Below are 27,012 nucleotides of genomic sequence, written 5' to 3'. Positions count from 1 at the left end.
GCTTCTGGCGTTTTCGAGCATGCAGTTTAGAGGATTTTGTTTTGTTCCAATCTCCTCGCTGTGGATTGTTTTAGAAATGTTCTTACCTCCCTTCTGAGTATGTTTTCCTGGATCTTCTTTGTTCAAGTCTAATGTTTTTCTTCCCGTCCCCTCTTCTTCTAGTTTAACGCCCTCCTGTGAAAGGGTTAATGCAAATAAACGATATATATAACCCTAATATTTCTTTGATTAAGCACATTTTGCTTGATTACTAACATTTATTATACCATAGTTTATACCAGAGGCAACAGATACCTCTCCAGAAATAAATTCGTGGTGATGACTTCCCCCAGTTCTAGGCCTCCCTGATTTTCTGGGCAACGATGAACACCACTTGCCCATGGTTGACAGAATCAGTGGTCATTAATTTCTCCAGATTCTCAAAATGTTTTAATTCAAACCCTTCCTCACTTATCACTTTCCTATAGAAACTGTCATTACAGGACAACAAGTGAAACTTGTTTTTCCAATTTTAAAATAGGAGGCATTAATATCTGCATAACATAACAGACGTCCTCCTACGTTAACTAAATTATTGAGTTTCCTTAGGTTTCTTCTGTAATCCTCGTGGTCTTTGCTGATGGCTTCCATACCCCACACACTCGTGGCACAGTTAAATATTTTCAATGAATTTCGAAGATTGTGTTTACAGAGGTCCAATTTTAACATTTCCTTAATTTTTCCTCTCAGAATTTCCTCTTCTTCTTCTCACCCATCGCTGTAAAACACAAACATTTCACGCCATCAGACAATTCAGCTACACCTGGAATCTTATGTGCAGAAACTCTCTTGTGAGATTAGCGATTTGTGTCAGTAAAATCAAGACTAACCTTCATTTTGATTTTTATTTCATAAATCAATGGTGCACGTGGAAATAAGAAATTTTGTGATATATCATACCAGAGGAATCTGCTTCTCCCTCTGCCAGAATTGATCAGCCATTATCAAAATTCTCAATTCGGAGGTAAAATCTGTTTTCAGTGAAAACAGACTTTCCCATTACTGAGATTGGAGATGGTAGACGCTAAAGACAATGCAACACTATTGCCAGCTTCCCTGCTTGATTTCCCTTCATCCTCCATGCAGGGACACTGGCACACTCACTGCTCAATTCCTAGAGGTGTGCCTAGTGAGTGCTTCTCCATTCTTAAAGGGGCAGCGGGTGCACATAGTAAAATGCCACCAGCAAATAGCTGGGAGGCATTTAGTATCCGAGTCCATCTGCAAGATGGATCACAGCCCTAGGAGTTATCATGTATAAAAGACTCCCTCCAAGCAATGGGTCTAGTCATTGGATAGTTCTACCAGTGCAGTTGTGAGGTCAACTGGCCCTGGTGCGGCCAATTTCCAGAACCCGAATCCCTGGTTCCAGTGCGGCCAGTGTCCTGAACCTGAATACCTGGTCCCGGAGTGGCCCATGCCTGAATGTTGTCCCCTGGTCCCATTGCAACCAGTCCTGTTCCCAAAGTCCCCTTCCTGGGCAGGCCTGGTCCTATGGCACAGAGGGTCCACAAATCCACATGCGCCACCATTGGGAGTAACAGATAAGATTGTATGTAGATAGAAGGGGGAGAAGGAGGGAGGAGCTCTGCCTTTTTCGTCCTCCCTTGTTCCATCTATATAGAATCGAACCCATAGCAGCTGCCATTGATTTATGCAATAAAAATTAAAATAACGGTTACTCTTGGAACATGACTTATTAGCGATAGGAAAATTAAAAAAAAATACAACAAAAAGGATGCATGATTTTTCTTTTTAAAAATTTACAGTATAGAAAATGATAATGCTAAAAGGGTTTTCCAAGAGTCATATTTTGTACCCTACAGGTTTCCATAGATTATGAATAACAGACACCCGGGACTGGGGTTCAACAAAGAGTTAAATATATATTTACTATAATGCAATGTTAAAGTGTGTCAGTTTATAGCACAAGAGGTCAAATTAGTAATATTAAAAAAGTTAAAAAGTACGTAAACCAATGTCAAATAAAGTTAAAATCATCCAATCATTCATCTTTTTCAAAATCAAAAGTAGTGAAAAAAATGATATATATAAACTAAAGTAAGTACCTGCGGCGCTGCCTCCTGATGACGTTCTGTTCCAGGAGGGGCGATAGACACTGCAGGGAAGTGATTGCAACCCCAGCCTCCTGTGACATCCTGTTTGAGACTCCTCTCAAATGAAACATCACAGGAAGTGATGTACCAAAAAATCATACTTGGGAATTATCTAGAGAGGCAAACGTCCAAAGTATTTTATAATAAAGGTAATTACAAAAATGGTTACGATGTAAAGATAGATAACTAGAAAAGATATTTTATGTGCTGGACCACTCTTTTAAGAAAACTTTCTTCATCCTGCTTAATGCCTCTGACCCCAGAACATCATCTATAACTTATTCATTGCTCACCTGTTTGTTGCAAAAAAAAAAAAAATCGAGAAATTGTACATCATACTAGACCTGCTTAACTGTTTTAACTCCATGAAGAGTTTTGAAGTTTGAGTCCAGTCGAAGTAAAGTTACACTATGTTAGGGCTGGTGGAATGCACCGAGTAAATAGAGAGATGTTATTTGGTGCGTTCGCAGCCCGGGTCCACCGTGCAGGAGAGAACCTGCTGCTGGCAAATGGCTGCCCTATATGACGGTAGAAGCAAACTCTGTTACTTCACAGAGTCACCTAAAGAAAGCACTCTGTCCTGTTAACCTCAGAGGAGTACACAGTGACTGCCGAGCAGATAGCAGTTGGTGGTTATGCAAACATACAATCTCCTCTCTGGGGGTGCCGGTATTCTAGGGGCTTATTTCAGCCGGGGCCCTGAATCCATACACACAATCTCCTCACCGGAGGAGCCGGTATTCTAGGGGCTTATTTCAGCCGGGCCCTGAATCCATACACACAATCTCCTCACCGGAGGAGCTGGTATTCTAGGGGCTTATTTCAGCCGGGCCCTGAATCCATACACGCAATCTCCTCTCCGGAGGTGCCGGTATTCTAGGGACTTATTTCAGCCAGGTCCCTGAACATATACAAACGTAACGACACTGGCGCAAAGCACATAATTTAGGTTTGATACTAGCGCATTGTCGTGCGGCCATGCAAACCTTTTATAGCTGCAGGAAGTACAGGACCTTCCTAGAAGGACCAATGAGAGGCTGCCACAGAGCCTGAGGAACTTCAGGACCTTCCTGGAGAACCAATGGATTTTACTGCAGTATATAAGCATGTGACCCTCGATCTCCAATGAGAGATCTTACCCTGGGCATGCTCAGAAGTGAAAAAGCAGGACTTAGTCCCAAGAGCGTCTGCATGCCGCTGACCAGCACTGGATTCAATGGCAGAAGCTGGAAAAGCAGCAGTAACCCTTTGCACAGAGTCAGACTGAGCGAGATGCTGGGACTGACGTCTCTGCTGAGCAGGCTCCACTGCGGCAGGAGAAGAATGGGAGACCGCAGCGGAGATAGCTCAAGATTCCCCCTGTGCAGAGGTGGGAACTCGACCCCTAACACACTATGCTTTGTTATACATGCTCCATTTATTTCCCCCTCAGTGCTATTTTTGCTCTGTATTTGTTGATTGATGACATTATCATGTTTTACTGGAGTAATGCTGGCTGTTAGAATAAACAGCGTATTGACCCACTAACTGGAAGAAGGACTGTGTGAGCATTTTTAAGTAGAGCCCAGAGTTTTAGTGATTGTCTTGTTGTGTCATTGAGAGTTGTAGGAACCTAGATTGACTAAAATAAAGAGAACTGAGTTATTAAAAGATATTGGCAATGCTCCTCATATACATGCTGTATGCCGTGTGAAAACTGTTTGTGTTCAGTTACTATTGTTGAGAAGCGAGTAGGAAGGGTGGTGGACTGGTTTTTGGAAAAAGTGAATTTGATGCCTGTAGTTCCGCATCAGTATAGACAGAGGAATAGGCTATATAGAGTGTTCTCTTAGTCCCACACCCTCATGCGCTGTCCAAAAGTTGGACATACATAATAGATACTAGATGGTATATGCCACAGTGGCAGGATATTGTCACATTTAAATATTACTTTATAATCTCAGGAATAGATTCAGGAATTGATCTGGTATATTCAGAGTCCAGTGGGGACTCAGATATTGATGTATGAAGAATATATAGCACTGATTTTTGGAACGGTGTTATTCATAGTGATATACATCTACTTGTTTAAGAGAATCTGTGTCAGCATCAGAAGAGAACAGAGAGCTGCGGTACAACTCATTGCCGTGGAAATAGGAATCACTGACTATTTTGATAGATCAGTGGATTCCGGTTAATACATAACAGGACTGAAGATAGCGGTCGCTACCTTTGACAGCTGTTATGGGTACTAGATTACCAGGTCAGGACAGAATATGAATCCAAGATATGAAATGAAGAACCTGGTGTGTCTAGAGCATGGCAAAAAGGCTGCTAAGAATGCAGCAAGGATTCTAGAAAGACCAGGAATGCCAAAGAATGGATTTTAGGATGTCGAGAGATGGAAGCGGTTCAGCAGGGAACATGCTGTGTGGATCGAGAAGCATGGGTATGAGGAGCAAGTGGCTGCATGGATCAGAACTTCGAAACATCATCATCCTTATTATAATACTGAAGGAAATGATGAGGATGAGAGCGATGAAGCGCACATGAGAGGAAGAATGTATGTCAAAGAATCCCAGGCTCCCTTGCAGGCACGAGTGTCCTCTCCCTTACAGAGTCAGTTAGAGCAGGGAGAGGCAGCCCCTCCTTTACACAGCCAGTTAGAGCGGATGGCGCCCTCCGGGTCCTGCATCAGGGGGGATCAAATTCATCCCACCTCCGGGAGTTCAGCAAAGAGTGTGACTCAAAGTGGGAAAGGGATGCTTTCTGGGTCTGCTGAGTCCCCAGATTCGACTTCAGAGACTAGCACAATACCTTATTTGCCTGGGAGTTTCATGTCTTCCCCTTCATTTCCATCTCCAATGCCTAGACCTTGCAATATGCAGACTCCAGTGATTTGGCAGCCGCCGGTGGCCCCATGGACATTAGCCATGGGAGGAGGGTGGATGCAAACACCAGGGCAAGTACAGTTAGGCTATCCAGCCCAAGGCTTATCCTCTCCTCTGTACTCATCCACAAATTACTTTCCTGGGCTGCTGAGAGGGACCCCTGACAGTTTCTCCACTCCGATAAATAGTCCTCAAACACAGAGAATCTCCCCCAAACAAGGTGAGAACCAATTCCGCTTAATTACTACCCCTACGCCTTCTCCGAGAGAGGCTGGAGAGGCTGCATCTCCAAATGACAATAGGGTTGTAGAAAAGGGGACAAAGGATGGATGTGTGTGAAAGATGGGCAACCTTGTGAAGGAGTGGACCCTTAGAGATTGTGCCCTTACATCCATTAAGCCTTTCACAGGACAGTCCGAGAGAAAAGAGGGCAATGAGGTCCAGTACCTGGATTTGTGATAACTGCAACAGACAACATGACAAGGGAAAAACCTAATGTGACTTCTGTGCTATGGCAGAGAGGGATGAGACGGCAATAGCTCTCCCTGTCATTGCGAGGGATGAAACAGCAATGGCCCTCCCTGTCATCACACAGACAACAAGCAGACCACCAGAAGGGGGGAAGACGCAAAAGTGGATACCACTACTTGATATAAACCATGGAGCAGATCCGAGCAGCTTGCCATGGCAAATAGCTTTCCAGACCCATATAAAAATCCTCTTGGCTTTTACAAAGCCATGGAAAGCGCAGCTGATAACTACGATGCCGCATGGAACGATTTAGAACCATTGTGCCGCATTTCTGCCGGGGTGCCACTTGTTGAAAAGGTAAAAGAAGTCCAAGTAGATACCTTTATTCAGGCCGTACCAGAGGATAAGAAAACTAGAGACTCAGGACGGCAGTTTCTAGCTATGTTACTCGTGGTAGCCAAGCAAAAGGCGGAGGAATTGGCTTCAGGATTACCAGAGGTATTCCAGGGTGCGGATGAGCCTATTGACAGATTTCATGCTAGATGTACAGCAGTGTTTACAGACCATGACTATGACCTGAAAAATCCAAGGGAATCTAAGTTCCTTAAAAATATGTTTATGACAGGACTAAAGGAAGACCTGCGGACAGAGGTTATGCGAGTAAGACCAGAATGCATCTATGCCACACTTGACCAATCCCTTCCCATGTTTAGAGGGGTGGAAGACCAGATTAATAACAAAAAGGCAAAAAAACAACAGAAACCAACTCCTGTTATGGTAAATATACCTCCAGATGCATTTAATAACGCTGTCAAGACAGCAGTGCAGTCAGCGGGGTTACAAAACAGAGGAGGTTGGCAGGGAAGAGGAGATGGGGTGCCTGACTCTGAGGAATGTAAGAGGAAGGAACTCTGCTTTGGTTGTAGTCAAAGGGGGCATATTAAGAGAAATTGCCCCAGATGTAAAGCAACTAAACCAGACCAAACCCAGGTTTCGATGGTAATGACAGAGGAAGGAAATATTTCAGACTAGGAATTTGGCAGCCCCCGGCATACTTCTGTAATAGTGGTTCCCCCACGGGATGGTCCGATGGCTATCAAACAATTACAACTTCCTGATGGGAAACAATTAGACTGCCTGATTGATACGGGAGCGAGCCGTACTATTATACGGAAAAAGGATACGCCACAACAATTCATGACAGGAAAAACGATTCCAGGGATGGGAGCAGGAGGGACAACTCATTCTTTGTATGAAACCGAGCCCATGAAGCATAGCACGTACTACAGAACTGTGCGCCCAGTTACTGATTTCAGACAAATGCCCTTTTAATCTAAAAGGGGCAGATATTTTAAATGCAATACATGCAATTGTTAAATTTTGGAAAAAAAGGAATTACTGTTTCAGGCCCATTGTCAGAGGAAGCACTCTCCACCATGATGTCAATGACTGTACTAGATGCCGAGAACCTACCAATTCAGCAAGATGTGGAGGTCCAACAGATGCTTGAGCAAGTGCCTCCAGCACTATGGGTAAAGGACAAAACTGATGTGGGACTATTAAGAATATCACCAGTGTCAATTAAATTAAAGCCAGGAACAGTTCCGGTACGTATTCTGCAGTATCCTCTGAGCAGAGAACAGATGGAAGCCATCTCAACTCAGGTGTCTACGTACCTCAAGGCAGGCATTTTGACAGAGAGAAAATCCGTATATAATACACCTCTTTTTCCGGTAAAAAAAGAAGCAGATAGAAGGACAGCCAGCGGTTTACCGCATGGTACATGATTTAAGAGAGATTAATAAACTGATTATTATTGACATACCCATAGTGCCAAACCCACATACTCTGTTGAATCAAATTCCAAGCAATGCAAAATGTTTTACTGTAATAGATCTGAGCAATGCCTATTGACAAGGAAAGCCAACTGCTGTTTGCATTCACTCATGCAGGTAAACAGTATTGTTGGACACGCCTGCCTCAAGGGGACCCGTGCGACATCTCCCTCTTTGTTCTCCGAGGCAATGGCGGGAATCTTGCTCTCTTGGCACCAAGAAAATAGTGAGGTACAGTTATTTCAATATGTTGATAACCTGCTTCTGTGTACCCCAAGCAGACAGGTCTGCTTAACCGTTTCTCTACTCATTTTTCTGTGTCAAGAGGGATGCAAAGTGTCCAAAGATAAACTGCAGATAGCAAGGGAAAAGGTCACATTCTTGGGACACTGCATCTCATCTCAGCTAAAGCACATAACACCAGAAAGGAAAAAGGCTATCAGCCAAACGGTGGGGTCTGCATCAATTGCTGCACTGCGAACATTCCTAGGGCTGATAGGCTATTGTAAAGAGTGGATTCCCGCTGCATATCAATTGATGCAGCCCCTCTTTGATGTGTTGTCCACGTGCAAGACGGGGCAGCCGTACCAACTGACTCCAGAAGCCAAAGAGGGTTTCAGAGACCTGAAGGGAGCCATTCTTTCAGCTCCAGCACTGGGAATTCCAAATTATGACCTCCCTTTTTGTTTATACTATACTATTCTGCTCAGCTGGATATAGTGGCCAAGGGGGCACCCACATGTATCAGAGCAGTTGCCTCATGTGCGGTACTAAAAGAAAAAGTTGCAGATTTGGTACTGGATAATCCTTTGGAGATTCTAGTACCACACTCTGTTCAGGAGCTACTGCTCCAAGCCAGAACAAAGCATTTGTCTATGAACAGACTGACAAAGTGGCTTTGCTGACACCTCCAAATGTGACAATAAAAAGGTGTACTGTTCTAAACCCAGCCACTTTGTTACCTGATACAGATGATGATCAGGAAATTGAAGCTCAGCATAATTGCTTCGAGCTTATGGATGCAGAAACACAACCGCTTGCCAATGTGCAGGAGACACCAATTCCTAATGCAGATCTAGAGCTCTATGTAGATGGGTCACGATTTTATCAGGATGGGATACCCCATACAGGGTACGCTGTAGTTGACCCAGGTTGCTGAACACCTGTTCACACTTAGTCTATGTTTGGATGTGACGGTCAGTCTTTTGAAATGTATTCTTTAGCCTTTTGACTGAGCACTCCTCCTTCTAGTCACAGGTGTTTTAATTACAGCAGGTCCATTACCCCTCCATAGAGAGAGAGAATTTTAGTCTAAGAAGAGGTTTCACAGGTACCCATTCAGATGAAGATGTTTATTCTCAGCGAGGAAAGGCAAGTTTAGGACCTGGTATAAGAGAGATGCCGTAAAGTGGCTACCAGGTACACATAAAATTGGCCATTTTTATGCGCTAAACGCTCTCATTTTTCATATTTCTAGTGCAGTAATGCAGTTCAATTTTCGTGTTTCATGTTTGCATGTTCTAGCGCTGCAGTGTGCTGCCTTATTTATTTGACTATATATGAGTTGGCGACTCTAGGTTCAGCACCTGTTCACACTTAGTCTATGTTTGGATGTGACGGTCAGTCTTTTGAAATGTATTATTTAGCCTTTTGACTGAGCACTCCTCCTTCTAGTCACAGGTGTTTTAATTACAGCAGGTCCATTACCCCTCCATAGAGAGAGAGAATTTTAGTCTAAGAAGAGGTTTCACAGGTACCCATTCAGATGGAGACATTTATTCTCAGCGAGGAAAGGCAAGTTTAGGACCTGGTATAAGAGAGATGTCGTAAAGTGGCTACCAAGTACACATAAAATTGGCCATTTTTATGCGCTAAACGCTCTCATTTTTCATATTTCTAGTGCAGTAATGCAGTTCAATTTTCGTGTTTCATGATTGCATGTTCTAGTGCTGCAGTGTGCTGCCTTATTTATTTGACTATATATGAGTTGGCGACTCTAGGTTCAGCACCTGTTCATACTTAGTCTATGTTTGGATGTGACGGTCAGTCTCTTGAAATCCTTGCCATAGTTAGCCTGCACTGTTACCCTGTGCTTCGCCTGTATAGTTGCTGATTAACCCCTTGTTTTCCTTCTCTATTTCAGTACCTGCTCCCGTGTTCCACCGTCCCAGTGTTCTCGTTCCTCAGTCCGGTTCTCATCTCTTCATCAGTCTTTTGCTTCAGTTTTCTGGCTCTCCTTGTCCTCAGCATCACCACTTCTCACCCAGGTTTTCCTCCGTCTCTTCCTTCTTTTTTTTTCCTTGCCTGGCTTCCCTTCATTCCTTCCTTCTTAGTTCTGTGTTATGATACGGTGGTCTAGGAGCAACATGGAACGAGCTCAGAAGGAAGTGGTAACTGTACTGACCGCAGTCCCTAAGCTCAACACAACACTAGAAGTAGCCGTGGAATGCTCCTAACTCTCCCTAGGCATCTCGTCACAGCCTATGAGCTAACTACCCCTAAAGATAGAAGCAGGAAAGCTATCTTGCCTCAGAGAAAATCCCCAAAGGATAGATTAGCCCCCCACAAACAATGACTGTGAGTGGAGAGGGAAAAGACAGAATGGAACCAGGATGAGCACAGGAGGCCAGTCTAACTAAATAGATAGGACAGGATGGAATACTGTGCGGTCAGTATAAAACACTACAAAAATCCACGCAGAGTTTACAAAAAATCTCCACACCTGACTAAAGGTGTGGAGGGCAAATCTGCCTCCCAGAGCTTCCAGCAAGACAGAATTAATTCACACTGATAAGCTGGACAAACATAGAAAGCACAGAATGGATAAGTCCACTATCTATGGACAGAAAAGGGCAAGCAAAAACTTAGCTTAGCTGAACTGGTCAGGATAACAGGGAACTCCAAAGAGATGTGAATCCAACCAGGAACCATTTACAAGTGGCACTGGCTGAAGATAGAGCCAGACTTAAATAGCCGAGCAGAAGAGACGATAAGTGGAGGCAGCTGATGACAGCTAACTCCAAGGAGCAGCCATACCACTAGAAACCACAAGAGGGAGCCCAAGAGCAGAACTCACAAAAGTGCCACTTACAACCACCGGAGGGAGCCCAAGAGCGGAATTCACAACAGTACCCCCCCTTGAGGAGGGGTTACCGAACCCTCACCAGAGCCCCCAGGCCGATCAGGACGAGCCAAGTGAAAAGCACGAACCAAATAGGCAAAGGTACCAGATGGACCATTTTAGAGAACCGGTCACAAACAACCCAGATAACAGACATCTTCTGGGAAACAGGAAGATCCGAAATAAAATCCATGGAAATATGCGTCCAGGGCCTCTCAGGGACCGGCAAAGGCAAAAGCAACCCACTAGCATGGGAACAGCAAGGCTTGGCCCGGGCGCAAGTCCCACAGGACTGCACAAAAGCACGCACATCGCGCGACAAGGAAGGCCACCAAAAGGACCTAGCAACCAAATCTCTGGTACCAAAAATCCCAGGATGCCCAGCCAACACTGAACAATGAACCTCAGAAATTACCTTACTTGTCCATCTATCAGGAACAAACAGCTTCCCCACTGGACAGCGGTCAGGCCTATCAGCCTGAAATTCCTGAAGCACCCGCCGCAAATCAGGGGAGATAGCAGAAAGAATCACCCCCTCCTTAAGAATGCAAACTGGCTCAAGGACTCCAGGAGAATCAGGCGAAAAACTCCTAGAGAGGGCATCAGCCTTAACATTCTTAGATCCCAGAAGATACGAGACCACAAAATCAAAACTGGAGAAAAACAGGGACCATCGAGCCTGTCTAGGATTCAGCCGCTTGGCCGACTCGAGGTAAATCAGATTCTTATGATCGGTCAGGACCACAACACGATGTTTAGCTCCCTCAAGCCAATGTCACCATTCCTCAAACTTCCACTTCATAGCCAACAACTCCCGATTGCGGACATCATAATTGCGTTCCGCAGGCAAAAACTTTCTGGAAAAAAAAGCACACGGTTTCATCAAAGAACCATCAGACTCCCTCTGAGACAAAACGGCCCCTGCCCCAATCTCAGAAGAGTCGACCTCAATCTGAAAAGGAAGAGAAACATCCAGCTGGCGCAACACAGGGGCAGAAGTAAATCGGCGGTTAAGCTCCTGAAAGGCCTCAACAGCCTCAGAGGACCAATTCGTCACATCAGCGCCTTTCTTCGTCAAATCAGTAAGGGGCTTAACCACACTGGAAAAGTTGGCAATGAAACGGCGATAGAAATTAGCAAAACCCAAAAATTTTTGAAGACCCTTCACAGATGTGGGTTGGATCCAGTCATGAATAGCTTGGACCTTAACAGGATCCATTTCTATAGACGAGGGAGAAAAAATAAAACCCAAAAAAGAGACCTTCTGAACTCCGAATAGGCACTTAGACCCCTTCACAAATAAATATTATTATTATTATTATTATTATTATTTTATTATTTTTTGTCTTTTTTTATATTCCCTTGGTCCAGTTCCCCTCCCCCTTCCCTCCCCCTTCTTTTGCCTTTTAAATGTGTATTAATAAATGGAATTTTTTTAAAACCTTACCTACTGTTCATTTCACTTCTTATCCTCTGCTCGGTATACTCCCTTGAGGATTATGGTTATATACCCTTCACAAATAAAGCATTATCACGAAGGATCTGGAACACCATCCTGACCTGCTTCACATGAGACTCCCAATCATTGGAAAAAATCAAAATATCATCCAAATATACGACCATGAATTTATCAAGATAATTGCGGAAAATATCATGCATTGAAAGACTGAAACACAGATGGAGCATTAGAGAGCCCAAATGGCATCACAAGGTATTCAAAATGGCCTTTGGGCGTATTAAATGCAGTTTTCCATTCGTCACCCTGTTTAGTACGAACAAGATTATATGCCCCTCGGAGGTCAATCTTAGTAAACCAACTAGCCCCCTTAATCTGAGCAAACAAATCAGTAAGCAAAGGCAAGGGGTATTGGAATTTGACCGTGATCTTATTAAGAAGACGATAATCAAGGGTCTCAAGGGGCCATCCTTCTTAGCAACAAAAAAGAAACCCGCTCCCAATGGTGACGAAGAGGGCCGAATATGCCCTTTCTCCAAAGATTCCTTAACATAGCTCCGCATGGCGGCATGCTCTGGCACAGACAGATTGAAAAGTCGGCCCTTAGGGAACTTACAACCAGGAATCAAGTTAATAGCACAATCACAGTCCCTGTGCGGAGGAAGGGAACTGGACTTGGGCTCATCAAATACATCCTGGAAATCCGACAAAAACTCAGGGACCTCAGAAGTGGGGGAAGAGGAAATTGACATCAAAGGAACGTCACTATGTACTCCTCGACAACCCCAACTAGTCACCGACATAGTTTTCCAATCCAGCATCGGATTATGTTCCTCTAACCATGGAAATCCCAGTACAATAACATCATGCAGGTTATGCAACACCAGAAAACGGCAATCTTCCTGATGTGCAGGAGCCATGTACATAGTCATCTGTGTCCAGTACTGAGGTTTATTCTTGGCCAAGGGTGTAGCATCAATGCCCCTCAAAGGAATAGGGCTCTGCAAAGGCTGCAAGGAAAAACCACAGCGCCAGGCGAATTCTAAGTCCATTAAGTTCAGGGCAGCGCCTGAATCCACAAATGCCATGACAGAAAAGGATGACAATGAGCAAATCAGGGTCACAGATAAGAGAAATTTAGGCTGTATAGTACTAATGGTAACAGACCTAGCGACTCTCTTAGTACGCTTAGGGCAATCAGAGATAACATGAGCCGAATCACCATAGTAAAAACACAGCCTATTCTGACGTCTGAATTCCTGCCGTTCTATTCCAGTCAAAATCCTATCACATTGCATAGGTTCAGGACTTTGGTCAGAGGATACTGCCATATGGTGCACAGCTTTGCGCTCGCGCAGACGCCGATCAATCTGAATGGCTAGAGACATAGATTCGCTCAAACCGGCAGGCGTAGGAAAGCCCACCATAACATCTTTAAGGGTTTCAGAAAGACCTTTTCTGAAAATAGCAGCCAGAGCCTCTTCATTCCATTTAGTGAGCACAGACCATTTTCTAAATTTCTGGCAGTATAACTCAGCCGCTTCCTGACCTTGACACAAGGCCAACAGGGTTTTTTCCGCATGATCCACAGAATTAGGTTCGTCATACAATAATCCGAGCGCTTGAAAAAATGCATCTACATTCAATAATGCCGGATCCCCTGTTTCAAGAGAAAAAGCCCAGTCTTGAGGGTCACCACGCAGCAAGGATATGATGATTTTTACTTGCTGAATGGGATCACCAGAAGAACGGAGTTTCAAAGCAAAAAACAATTTGCAGTTATTTTTAAAGTTCAAAAACTTGGATCTGTCCCCAAAAAACAAATCAGGAGTAGGAATTCTGGGCTCTTAAGCCGGAGTCTGGACAACATAGTCCTGGATACTCTGTACTCTTGCAGCAAGTTGATCCACACGAGAAAACAAACCCTGAACATCCATGCCAAAGCATATATCCTGAACCACCCAGATATCAAGAGGAAAGGAAAAAAAAAAGGACAAACTAGAGCACAGAAAAAAAATGGTTCAGAACTTTCTTTTCCTTCTTTTGAGATGCATTTAATTCATTTTTGGCCACTTGTACTGTTATGATACGGTGGTCTAGGAGCAACATGGAAGGAGCTCAGAAGGAAGTGGTAACTGTACTGACCGCAGTCCCTAAGCTCAACACAACACTACAAGTAGCCGTGGAATGCTCCTAACTCTCCCTAGGCATCTCGTCACAGCCTAAGAGCTAACTACCCCTAAAGATAGAAGCAGGAAAGCTATCTTGCCTCAGAGAAAATCCCCAAAGGATAGATTAGCCCCCCACAAATAATGACTGTGAGTGGAGAGGGAAAAGACATACACAGAATGAAACCAGGATGAGCACAGGAGGCCAGTCTAACTAAATAGATAGGACAGGATGGAATACTGTGCGGTCAGTATAAAACTGTTATGACCTGGTGGTTAAGAGGCCACACTGATCTGACCTGGTGGCTAAAACGCAACATGGAGCAAGCTCTGAGAAGGTGGTATCTCTACTGACCGCAGTCCCTAATCCTAACAACAACACTAGAAATAGCCGTGGGATGTTCCTGACTCTCCCTAGACACCTCTTCACAGCCTAAGACATAACTACCCCTAAAGAAGGAAATAGAAAGCTATCTTGCCTCAGAGAAAACCCCCAAAAGGAAAGATAGCCCCCACAAATATTGACTGTGAATGGAGAGGGAAATGACGTACAAAGAAATGAAATCAGAATTCAGCAAAGGAGGCCAATACTAAACTAGATAGACAGAGAGAAAAGGATACTGTGCGGTCAGTATAAAAACTACAAAATCCACGCAGAGTTTACAAAAATGAACTCCACACCGACTCACGGTGTGGAGGGGCAAATCTGCTTTCCCAGAGCTTCCAGCTAGCCTGAATAACACATAGTGACAAGCTGGACAAAAAGAGACATATTTGCAAAGCAATAGAGTCCAAACAAATGGACAAACAAAAACTAGCAAAAACTTATCTTTTGCAGACAAGGACTGGCCATATGAGAATTCCAAGGAAAGAACCAAATCCAACCAAGAACATTGACAGCAGGCATGGACAAAAGCCCAGAGCAGGTTTAAATAACAAACCCAGGCAAGGCGATTAGTGAAGGCAGCTGCTACAGCTACCTAAAGGAGCAGCAGTTCCACTCAAAACCACCAGAGGGAGCCCAAGGGCAGAACTCACAAAAATACCATTAGCAACCACATGAGGGAGCTCCAGAACGGAATTCACAACATAAAACACTACAAAAATCCACGCAGAGTTTACAAAAAATCTCCACACCTGACTAAAGGTGTGGAGGGCAAATCTGCCTCCCAGAGCTTCCAGCAAGACAGAATTAATTCACACTGATAAGCTGGACAAACATAGAAAGCACAGAATGGATAAGTCCACAATCTATGGACAGAAAAGGGCAAGCAAAAACTTAGCTTAGCTGAACTGGTCAGGATAACAGGGAACTCCAAAGAGATGTGAATCCAACCAGGAACCATTTACAAGTGGCACTGGCTGAAGATAGAGCCAGACTTAAATAGCCGAGCAGAAGAGACGATAAGTGGAGGCAGCTGATGACAGCTAACTCCAAGGAGCAGCCATACCACTAGAAACCACAAGAGGGAGCCCAAGAGCAGAACTCACAAAAGTGCCACTTACAACCACCGGAGGGAGCCCAAGAGCGGAATTCACAACAGTTCTGCTCCCCGGTTCTCCCTGTTGCCTTTGCTTTGAGCCAATCCCTGGTCCTGACCTCCGTGGTACTTGATATCCCTGTGATTGCCTCCTAACAATCCCTGTATAGGAGTTGGTCCCACTCTGGAGAGCTCGCTCAGGGGAGGTTCAGTTCCCTGGTCCAGTGGGTCCACTCTTTGTACCCATCGCCTTCAGCGTAACAGTAGCGGTAGGGTGGAGAGGTTAAATGGTACTTTGAAAATAAAAATCCAGAAAGCAATGGCAGAAACGCGTTAACCATGGACTGAATGTCTTCCCACTGCATTATATACAGTCAGGGTCACGCCAACCAAAAAGGCTAGTCTGAGTCCATATGAGATTCTTTTCGGAGGTCCCCCAAAAACAGGGTTGTACTTCCCTCAGTAAATGCAGGTCTCTCACTCAAATATGACACCTTATGTTGGGGCATTGCAACAAGTATTGCAGCAAATTCATACGCGTGTTTTTAGCTCCATTCCAGATCCCTCCTCCCTGCCAGGCTCTCATGATCTCAAGCCTGGAGACTGGGTGGTGATGCAGAAGCATTTGAGAAAAAGCCTTGACCCCCGATTTGAGGGACCATACCAAGTCCAGCTGACCACACCACCAGTCAAGCTGGAAGGAAAGCCTGCCTGTATCCACGCGTCTCACTGTAAAAGATTCCACAAGAACTAAGGAAATGGAACTAGGAAAGGACTATCCCTTCACATTTCTCATGCTTGTTTTCCTGGTGTATGGTAAATGAAGTACCTGAGGCATGGGATAGTGATATGTCAAAGCAGTGGACTAATAAATATGTCCAATACCACAATTATATTGCTCAGGCCCGAAACTTGTGAAATTGTTGGATCTGTTCAAATGCCCCTATAGCTGCTAAGAGTATGCCTTATTTTGTTACTCCATTATCTTAACAGGACCTGTTCACAAGGGAGTGTTGGGAAATGCGGCCTTTGGATCTTTCTGAGCAGCAGCGTAAAACAGCCGCTGCTTTACCCATCACAGGGCGGACCAGGCAACGATGGTTCCAATTTAATCTCACAGGGAACCAAGATCATTCGAGTAAGCGTCCAAACAATCTGTTTGAATTCAAGGATAATGATGGCACTTGGGGAAATAGAGAGGTAGACAAAAATTATATAGGAAAAGTCCCGGACCAGGATTTGAAAGTTAGTTTTGCAGCCAAGGTCCCCTTCCCCAAAGAAGGTAAACTCCAATGTTATAGGCACGTCTGTCTAGAATGGATGCTGCACAACTCAAACTGGTCAAGAAATTATTTCTTCATAGCGGGAGTCACCGAGTTATGCAAGGAGAGAGAAGCTGTCCATGTAGATGAAGAAACCAGGGAAGGCCAGTATGGGGATGGGGCAGCTGGGATGTCCATAAGCATTAACACTAATCCCCAATGCCAATCATTACAATACTATAAGTCAGTCACCACTGATTTCAATGATTCCTGGTGTCTTTACACAGATACCACACTCATGGTCTCAATAGCAGTGGCCCTCATAAGTGAATATCAATTTGAGTTGCCCAAGGGAGTATACATTGTATGCGGAAGCAATGCATATAGGTGGATTCCCCGAGGGGCAGAGGGTACCTGTACTTTGGCTAGGCTGGAGCCGGGCCACGTGGGTGTGGGAAGAAAAGGATTTCCCATATAGTAACATCCCAAACCATATGACAGTAAAGCGGAGTGTACCATCCACACGAAAAGGCCATCTAATGCATATCCCATGGTACCTTAAGACAGGAATGATAATGACTGGTCCCCTTGGACTTATGTTTGGGACCGTAAGAAATGCTCAGATGATAGAGGAACTGGGGGATATCTTTGATAATGTGACTAAATATTTGTTTGACGCTCTAAATGTTGAACTCGCATATATGAAGCAGCTTATAGTTATCACTAACCAGCATTCCATGGTCCTCGACTATCTCACCGCCTCACAGGGAGGATTTTGTCAGGTGGTAGGACCTGCGTGCTGCCACTATATAGATCCTTCCGGACTAATTAGAGTCACCCATGACATAGAACAGGCAAGGCTGATCAAGAAAGGAGTGCGGAAGGCTAATTCACTCGAAGATTTGCCCTTCCCTGAGTGGCTCTCTTGGTTGAATCCTTTAAACTGGTTCAAGAGAATAGGTGGCTGGGTATCTGGGGTGATGCACTTCCTCGTCCAAGCTGTGTTCGTGATTCTGATTCTCTCGGTGATGATAAAGTTGTTCGTAATTTTGATTAAGAAAATTCTCAGTTCTAAAATGCAAATATTTTCCTGTTAAACGTGGAGTAAAGCTCGATACTGATTCAGAGACAAAGTCTACTCAAGTGATGATGACTACCTTCATAACTGCACTCCAACGTGAATGCATCTTATGCAACAAGCAAACATCTGTGGACTTGGCGGACTGTATGCATTGTGGAAAGCCGATGGTCTACCAAAAATGATGCTCACAAGATCTTACAAAGATTTCCTCACCAAATGAATTTTTTTCAATGAACTTTATATAAACAGTTATTTCACTAAAATGTGTATCTATATCTAAAGTATATATACATTAATATATTAACAATGCATATATATATTCCCATATTTAGTACTTCCTATAATAGATAGGGCTGTCGAAGGGAGAGTAGGTCTGATTAACAGGCATGGTCTGAATGGATGCACAGCAGGACTGGCATCACATGATATGCATAGGATAAGCCGTACATTTCATGAAGTAGGGTCATCCTGCAGACCTAACGGAAGGAAGGGATCAGATAGGGCAAGGTAGATTAGATGATAAAAAGAGGGGAATTGTTAATGAAATGGTTAATCTTAAATACAGAAAATACATTTTTCTATAATAGGCAACAGAGTCTTGTGTTATCATCTTAATCTCCCCGTGCCTAGTTACTCCAAACCTTCCAATTAGCAAGTGGTCAGTCATTCCCGGAAGCTGTCAGGACATTGGGTGTTTTTGTCCTTTCAAGGATATATGTATCTTGTTTTTTTCCTCTTCACCAGAATAACCCCAACTGTTGTTGCCAAATCATTGTCAACCACGAGAATGTGCAGAACACCCCCGCCCCCCCCCCCCCCCCCGCATTCTTCTTGTGAAATCCATCTTGTATCCCAGGACATAAGTGACAAACTGTTGTATAATCCTTTTCTTTGCCAATTATTATGTAACCTATACTCCTCGTGATTTTGGAATATAAAAGAGGGCCCTTGGACAATAAAGGCTCTAGGGTATTTTTAGAAAGACAACCTGTAGTCTGTCTCTCTGATTTATTTCTCCCAATTCTTGGTACCTAGGAAATGCAATACCCGAGGTTGGTTCGATTTGAGAAAAAATCTCGTCTTTAACAGTTTATAGCACAAGACATCAAATAAGTAATATTAAGAAAGTTAAAAAGTACGTCAAGCAATGTTAAATAAAGTTAAAATCATCCTATCATTCATCTTTTTCAAAATCAAAAGTAGTGAAAAAAAAATGATATATATAAACTAAAGTAAGTACCTGCGGCGCTGCCTCCTGATGACGTTCTGATCCAGGAGGGGCGATAGACGCTGCAGGGAAGTGATTGCAACCCCAGCCTCCTGTGACATCCTGTTTGAGACTCCTCTCAACCGAAACATCACAGGAAGTGATGTACCAAAAAATCATACTTGGGAATTATCTAGAGAGGCAAACGTCTAAAGTATTTTATAATAAAGGTAATTACAAAAATGATTAGGATGTCAAGATAGATATCTAGAAAAGATATTTTAGGTGCTGGACCACTCTTTTAAGAAAACTTTCTTCATCCTGCTTAATGCCTCTGACCCCCAGAACATCATCTATAACTTATTCATTGCTCACCTGTTTGTGCAAAAAAAAAAAAAAAAAATCGAGAAATTGTACATCATACTAGACCTGCTTAACTGTTTTAACTCCATGAAGAGCTTTGAAGTTTGAGTCCAGTCAAAGGCCTTGGGATGTTTGTTTTTCCACATTTCAAGCCCTTTAATGGAGGCGTCATTAACTTTTAGTATTGAAATTTCATCTAAGAACTCACAGACCGAAATAAGGTGCATGATAGTGGGACCAAGACTGATGTCTATCAGGGTTTTTCCACTAACCAAACCTGTGAACAGAGAAAATTCTAGTTTAAAAAATTTACAATTTTCTACTTTATTTGACAAAACCTTGTCTTAGGTCGTGTATGTTGGCTCAATTAATAATTTTGGATTTGTATTGCCTCCTATTACCACTGTAGAGACAAAAGCCTAACTTCATCTGAAAATTCATAATGGTGACTAAATTTACCTTTCTGACTCTGTTGTGGATGAAACTATAGAAGGTCTAGCATGATAGATGGTTGATCAAATCATAAAACTTTTAACTATTTTCTCCACCAGTCAATGTAATATCAATATTTTTCTCATGTCGACCAGTGTCTTTCTAACTTTGGCTGTCAGGTTATGTCAAGAGTCTTTCAGAAAAGTCATGTATCCACAAGATATAGCCCATATATCAATTGGGATTATCCATATGACTGCATTTTTGGCCAGTATTTATTTGCAGAGTGAGTTGCATCAAAGTAAAGTTGGAAGGTGCTCTATAGGAAGGGTCCACATACTTTCTGGGTTCAGCTCTTTGGCTTTAACAAGAAATTTGTAGCTCAAAAGGTGATTGTCACGCCGATTACGGCGATAAAGTTGCAGAACGGCAAACTGGAACCCGCACCTGTCCCTGCCACTATAAGGGGCCCTGGCTTTCCTTTATCTCATGGGTACCTATGAAGGTTAGGGGGCCTGAGCTGCCAGCGTATCCCTGTCTCCTGTGCATGCCCTATCAGTGACCCCCTCTCCCCCCAAGAGAGGTGGACTGCACCAGAGTATAAATATCTGTGCTCTGAAAGCTTGCAAACATATTATTTTCTGGTTAGCCAATAAAGGTATCACTACCAGAATACTTCTGTCATCATTGGGCAGAAAAGTATTCACATCGATAGGGCAAAATGTGGTACCATTTTTACCCACTTCTTGTGTGAAAATGTAAAATATTTAGCTAAAACAAAATTTTGGTGGTAAAAATTTAGTTATTTTGTCTTCACTGCCCAATGGTATAAAATTCTGTGATTCACCCGTGGTGTCAATATGATCACTGCACCCCTAGATGAATTCATTAAGAGGTGTGGTTTGTAAAGTGGAGTCACTAATGGGAGATTTTGCTGTTCTAGCACCTCATGGGCTCTCACAGTGAGTCATGGCACCTGCAAATCATAACAGTAAAATCTGGCGATCCTTGCCTTCTGAGCTTTGTACTGTGCCTGAAAAATATTTCTCGATTACATGTAGGGTATTGGCACACTCAGGAAAAAATGTACCGTATATACTCGAGTATAAGCCGACCCGAGTATAAGCCGACTCCCCTAATTTTGCCACAAAAAACTGGGAAAACTTATTGACTTGAGTATAAGCCTAGGGTGGAAATGCAGCATTTACCGGTGAATTTCAAAAATAAAAATAGATCATTATTGCCCCATAGCTGTGCCATATAGTGCTCTGCACCGTTCATATTTCCCCATAGCTCTGCCATATAGTGCTCTGCACCGTTCATACTGCCCCATATCTGCCCCATATAGTGCTCTGCACCGTTCATATTGCCCCATATCTGCCCCATATCTGCCCCATGGTGTTTTGCAAACAACAAGCTATGGATAACAAAGGAATTGAAGCATTTGCTCAACAGGAAAAAAAAGGCATTTAAACTGGGTGACAAAGAGGAAATTAAAATGATACAGCATGAATTGAAGCATAAAATAAAGGAGGCCCAGGAAGCCTTCAGAATTAAACTTGAAAAGAAACTGTCCCACAATAATACCAGAGAGGTTTGGTCAGGAATGAAATTACTGACTGGGCTTAAGGTGAGGCCTGAAAATGATCCAGGAACAATGGACAAGGCTAATGAGATGAATGAGTATTTCAATAGATTTAGCAGTACATGTGCACTGCCAACTGATAGTGGATGGGAGCTGGGTGCAAATTCTGCAACATCGATATTGGAGGATGAGCAGACTAAATTTAGAGTATCCGAAAATGATGTGAGGAAGCAGTTTAAGTCACTTAATATTGGTAAAGCTGCAGGACCTGATGGACTCAGCTCACGTGTCCTTAAAGTTTGTGCAGACCAGCTGTGTACTGTCTTTACGCGCCTATTTAATGGAAGTCTACAAACACAGAGGGTACCAGTGTTATGGAAAACTTCCTGTCTGGTGCCGGTACCCAAGACTTCTTTTCCTGCAACCCTAAATGACTATCGTCCTGTAGCCTTAACATCTCACGCTATGAAGGCCTTGGAAAGATTAGTGCTTGCTCACTTAAGACCAAGGGTCAATGCTTTTATCGATCCCCTTCAGTTTGCTTACCGACATAGATTGGGGGTGGACGATGCTATCCTTTCTCTGTTACATAGGGTACATTCATTTCTGGAGACTGACGGAACCACGGTGCGAGCGATGTTCTTTGATTTCTCGAGTGCATTTAACTCCCTGCAGCCACTTTTACTACACAAAAAGATGACTGATATGAAGGTTGAGGAGGGGATGAGAAATTGGATAACTGACTACCTATCAGATCGGCCACAGTTTGTACAGATGGGAGCAGTGGTGTCAAGCAGATTACTGAGCAGTGTAGGTGCCCCCCAGGGAACGGTGCTTGCGCCCTTTCTTTTCACTCTGTATACTTCAGAATTTCAGTATAAATCTGAACTTTGCCACCTTCAAAAATTTTCGGATGACTCCGTGGTTGTGGGATGCATTAGGGGAGATCGGGGAGATGAGGAATATAGAAGGGTGGTGTCGAATTTCGTGGATTGGTGCAATAGTAACTATCTACAACTAAATGTTAAGAAAACCAAGGAGTTGGTGGCCAACTATAGCAGGATTAAGTTGGAATGCTTACCGATCACTATTGCTGGTCAGGAGGTAGAGCAGGTGGAGAGTTACAAATATTTGGGGGTCCATTTGGATAGCAAACTGGACTGGAGATGCCACTCAGAGACTGTCTACAAGAAGGGGATGAGCAGACTGTATTTCCTAAGGAAACTGAGGTCTTTTAATGTGTGCAGCAAAATGTTAGACATGTTTTACCAATCTGCAGTGGCAAGTGCCATCTTTTTTGCAATCACGTGCTGAGGTAGCAGTGTGCGGGCCTCTGATGCTAATAAGCTGAATAAGATTATCAAGAAGGCAAGTTCTGCTGTGGGCTGCAATCTGGACTCTTTTGGGGAGGTAGTGGAGAAAAGAACTCTGAGAAAGTGTATGGCAATTATGAACAATAATGCACATCCACTATATGAGCTATTCATGAGACAGAAGAGCACCTTCAGTAACCGGCTAATATTTCTGAGGTGTAAGAAGGAAAAATATAGGAAATCGTTTGTGCCAACTGCCATGGGAATGTACAACAATAACATTAGGGTTAAACCACCAAGGTGAATGTCTACTTATTTCTCTACATTTCAGTTCACTCATTGTGTATGTCCTATTCTAATGTATAATGTTCTTCTGTCAACAAACTGTCATGTCAACTATGTAATTCTTTTATGATTTTTATGATTTGATTTAAGTTGTGCTTCTGTGATATCATAATTTCCCACGGGATCAATAAAGTGTATCATATCGTATCGTATTGTATAGCTGGGTTCAGCGGTGGAGAACAACTGTTGTGAGAGTCTGACACAGTTACTAGGCCCAAATAAGTAAGTAGGCTAAATGCTGTTCTAAATTGGTAAGAGGAGTACACAGGCGGCTTAGCTTTTTCCAGCGGGGGACAGTTGTAATGTGTGGCGCAGACAGACAGACAGACAGACAGAGGCCTAAAATAAAAAAGGTGGCTTCATGCAGTTCAAAACTGCTAGCAGGAATAACCAGGTGGCCTAGCTTGTTTCAGCGGGGGACAGTTGTAATGTGTGGCGCAGACAGACAGACAGACAGAGGCCTAAAATAATGGAGGACAACTGTTATGAGAGGCTGACACAGTTACTAGGCACAAATAAGTAAGTAGGCTACATGCAGTTCACAATTGGTAACAAGAGTACAGAGGTGGCATAGCTTTGTTCAGCAGAGGACAACTGTTATAAGTGTCTTACACAGTTAGTAGGCCAAAATGCAAAAGTGGGCTAAATATCTGCAAAGGAATTGTTCATAAATAAAGTTGTGGCATAGCGATGTACAGGGGTGGGCTCCTCTGCAGAGTTGCAGACAGTGGTATTTGGCGCAAAGTATTAAGGGGTCTAAATGGAGGCCAGGGCCCCTGTATAGTTTTACTATCATTTATCATTGCAACAAATTTGTATTGGCAGTGTCATTTAAGGATTTGACAGCACAGACTACATGGTGGTGGGGCAGGGAGAGGTAAGTTTTGCAAGTGGTAGAGCACAGTTCGAGCTGGGGGGAACACTCTCTCATGGGTGGCGGTACTGGTACAGGGCCCCTCATATTACGACGGTGTGTCTGACGTTGGTTGTGCACCACCACCATCAGAGACACTTCATTGTACTATGAGGGACCCTATTCCAGTGCTGTGGCCCAAGAGTGGGCACACCCACCTGTCCAGGCAAACGGCACTCACACGGGTGCTTGCGCCCAGTTGTCACCACGGCTCTGTGGGGGGAGTCAGCCCATTTCGGGAGGTATACAAATGGCCTATGGTGGACATTCGGCACCTGCAAATGGCGGAATTGGAGCAGTCAGTAAGAGGCCAAAAACAAGACATTTTTCAGGCAAGCTACGTGTCAGCAGGGGAAGGTGGGGCAAAATAATTCGAAACCCATGATTGGTTCATTTTAATGAAGGTTAGATCATCAAGATTTCGGGGAGCCAGACGTGTCCTTTTTTCGGTCAGTTTGAACCAGCAGCACTGAAGACTCTTTCTGAGAGCACACTAGCAGCTGGGCAAGCGAGCTCCTGTAATGCATATTCTGCCAATTCGGGCCAGGTGTCTAATTTACATGCCCAATAATCAAAGGGGAATCACCTGTGAGGGAGAATATCGATAATGGCGGAAAAATAGTTGGTAACCATACTGGACAAATGCTGTCTCTTGTCACTTTGAATGAATGCAGCAGTACCTGTCGTGTATGCGGTCATTGCGAAATCACTCCACAACCTGGTCATAAGTCCCCTCTGTCCAATGCCACTTCGGCTTTGTGCACCTCTAACACCTCTGCCATGTTGCCCCCTACAGCTCATGTGAGAACCATCACCGCCGCTGTGTGCTGGGAATGCCTGAACCAAACGGTCTACAAGAGTTGCTTGTTTGGTAGCCAATATTTGCTCAAGGTTCTCATGTGGCATGATAGTCTGTAATTTTCCTTTGTATCGTGGATCCAGGAGGCAGGCCAACCAGTAATCGTCATCGGTCATCATTTTGATAATGCGGGGGTCCCGTTTTAGGATACGCAAGGCATACTCTGCCACGTGGGCGAAAGTTCCAGGTGTCAATTCACTGCTTGTGCTGGGTTGAGGAGCACTTTCTTGAAAATCTACATCACTTGGGGCCCACAAAAACCCTGTACCTGACCTTGCAATGCCACCAGTTTCTTTTGCCCCCTGAGAAGCATCCTCCTCCCATAAATATTCATCCCCATCATCCTCCTCCTCCTCCTCTTCATCCGCCACCTCGTCCCGGAGACTTCCCTGAGCAGACAATGGCTGACTGTCATCAAGGCTTCGCTCCTCCTCGGTTGCAGACGCCTGCTCCTTGATGTGCGTCAAACTTTGTAACAGCAGACGCATTATTTGGATGCTCAAGCTTATGATGGCGTTGTCTGCACTGACCAGCCGTGTGCATTCCTCAAAACACTGAAGGACTTGAAAGAGGTTTCGGAGCTTCGACCACTGCACACCAGACAACTCCATGTCTGCCATCCAACTGCCTACCCGTGTATGTGTATCCTCCCACAAATACATGACAGCACGCCTCTGTTCGCACAGCCTCTGAAGCATGTGCAGTGTGGAGTTCCACCTTGTTGCAATGTCGATCATTAGGCGTTGCTGGGGAAGATTCAGCGATCGCTGATGGTTCAGCATACGGCTGGAGTGTACGGGCAACCGGCGGATGTGTGAGCAAAGTCTGCGCACCTTCAGGAGCAGGGCTGGTAAATCAGGGTAATTTTTGAGTAAGCACTGCACCACCAGGTTAAAGGTGTGAGACAGGCAAGGCATGTGTTTCAGTTCTGAAAGGGCTATGACAGCCACAAAATTCCTTCCGTTATCACAGACTACCTTGCCTGCCTCAAGATGTACACTGCCCAGCCATAACTCAGATTCTTGCTGCAAGTACTTGGCCAGTACTTCCGCGATGTGTCTGTTGTCGCCCAAACACTTCATTTGCAGCACAGCCTGCTGATGCTTACCACAAGCTGTTCGATAATGGGACACCTCGGGTGCAACACTGGCAGCTGCTGATGGAGTGGTCGTGCGACTGCGCTCTGTGGACGAGCTTTTGCTTGTGGAGGACGAGGAAGAGGAGGGGGGGGCGAACGCCTACAGCCAACTGTTTCCTAGACCGTGGGCTAGGCAGAACTGTGCCACTATGGCTGTCACCTGTGGACCCTGCATCCACCACATTAAACCAGTGTGCCGTGATGGACACGTAACGTCCATGTCCATGCCTACTGGTCCATGCATCTGTTGTGAGGTGCACCTTTCTATGACCGATTGCCTCAGTGCATGGACAATGCGTTCTTTGACATGTTGGTGGAGTGCTGGGATGGCTTTTCTCGCAAAGAAGTGTCGACTGGGTAGATCACAGCGTGGTACTGCGTAGGCCATCAGGGCTTTGAAAGCATCGCTTTCAACCAACCGGTAGGGCATCATCTCTAACGAGATTAGTCGTGCAATGTAGCCATTCAAACCCTGTGTATGCGGATGAGAGGAAGAAGTACTTTCTTTTCCTATCAAGAGTCTCTTGTAGGCTGAGCTGGACTGGGGAGCTGCATATTGTGGAACTAGCGGGGGTGGTGGTGGACATGGCAGATTGGGAGAGGGTTGTTGATGTTATTCTTGAGGTTGGACTACATACAGTGTTTCCTACCAATAACCTTGTGATTCCCTGACTGCTTTGGCCTTGTGACGATACCTCCACATTTGCTGCAGGTGGTGTCCTAACCAGTGGGCTTACAGTGAGGGAAGCAATGTAGCGTTTCTGACTACCTTCATTCTGAGCGGGTGCACCAACGGTACTGGACGTTTGGTAGTTAGTCCAGGCTTGCAAGTGCATGCTGGTTAAATGTCTACGCATACACGTTGTATTTAAATTTTTGACATTCTGCCCTCTGCTAAAGGTCTTTGAGCATTTCTTACAGATAACTTTGCACTGATCATTCGGATCTTGGTTAAA

General features: G+C 44.2%; 1 pseudogene; it reads right to left on the bottom strand.

The window, feature by feature from the left end:
- Window positions 1-334: 334 nt before the first annotated feature.
- Window positions 335-25,529, bottom strand: LOC138657114 (nicotinamide N-methyltransferase-like; annotated as a pseudogene).
- Between the last annotated feature and the right edge of the window lie 1,483 nt (window positions 25,530-27,012).

Source organism: Ranitomeya imitator, chromosome 1, assembly GCF_032444005.1.
Source record: "Ranitomeya imitator isolate aRanImi1 chromosome 1, aRanImi1.pri, whole genome shotgun sequence".
NCBI classification, from domain to species: Eukaryota; Metazoa; Chordata; class Amphibia; order Anura; family Dendrobatidae; genus Ranitomeya; species Ranitomeya imitator.
This window is presented reverse-complemented; position numbering and strand designations above follow the sequence as displayed.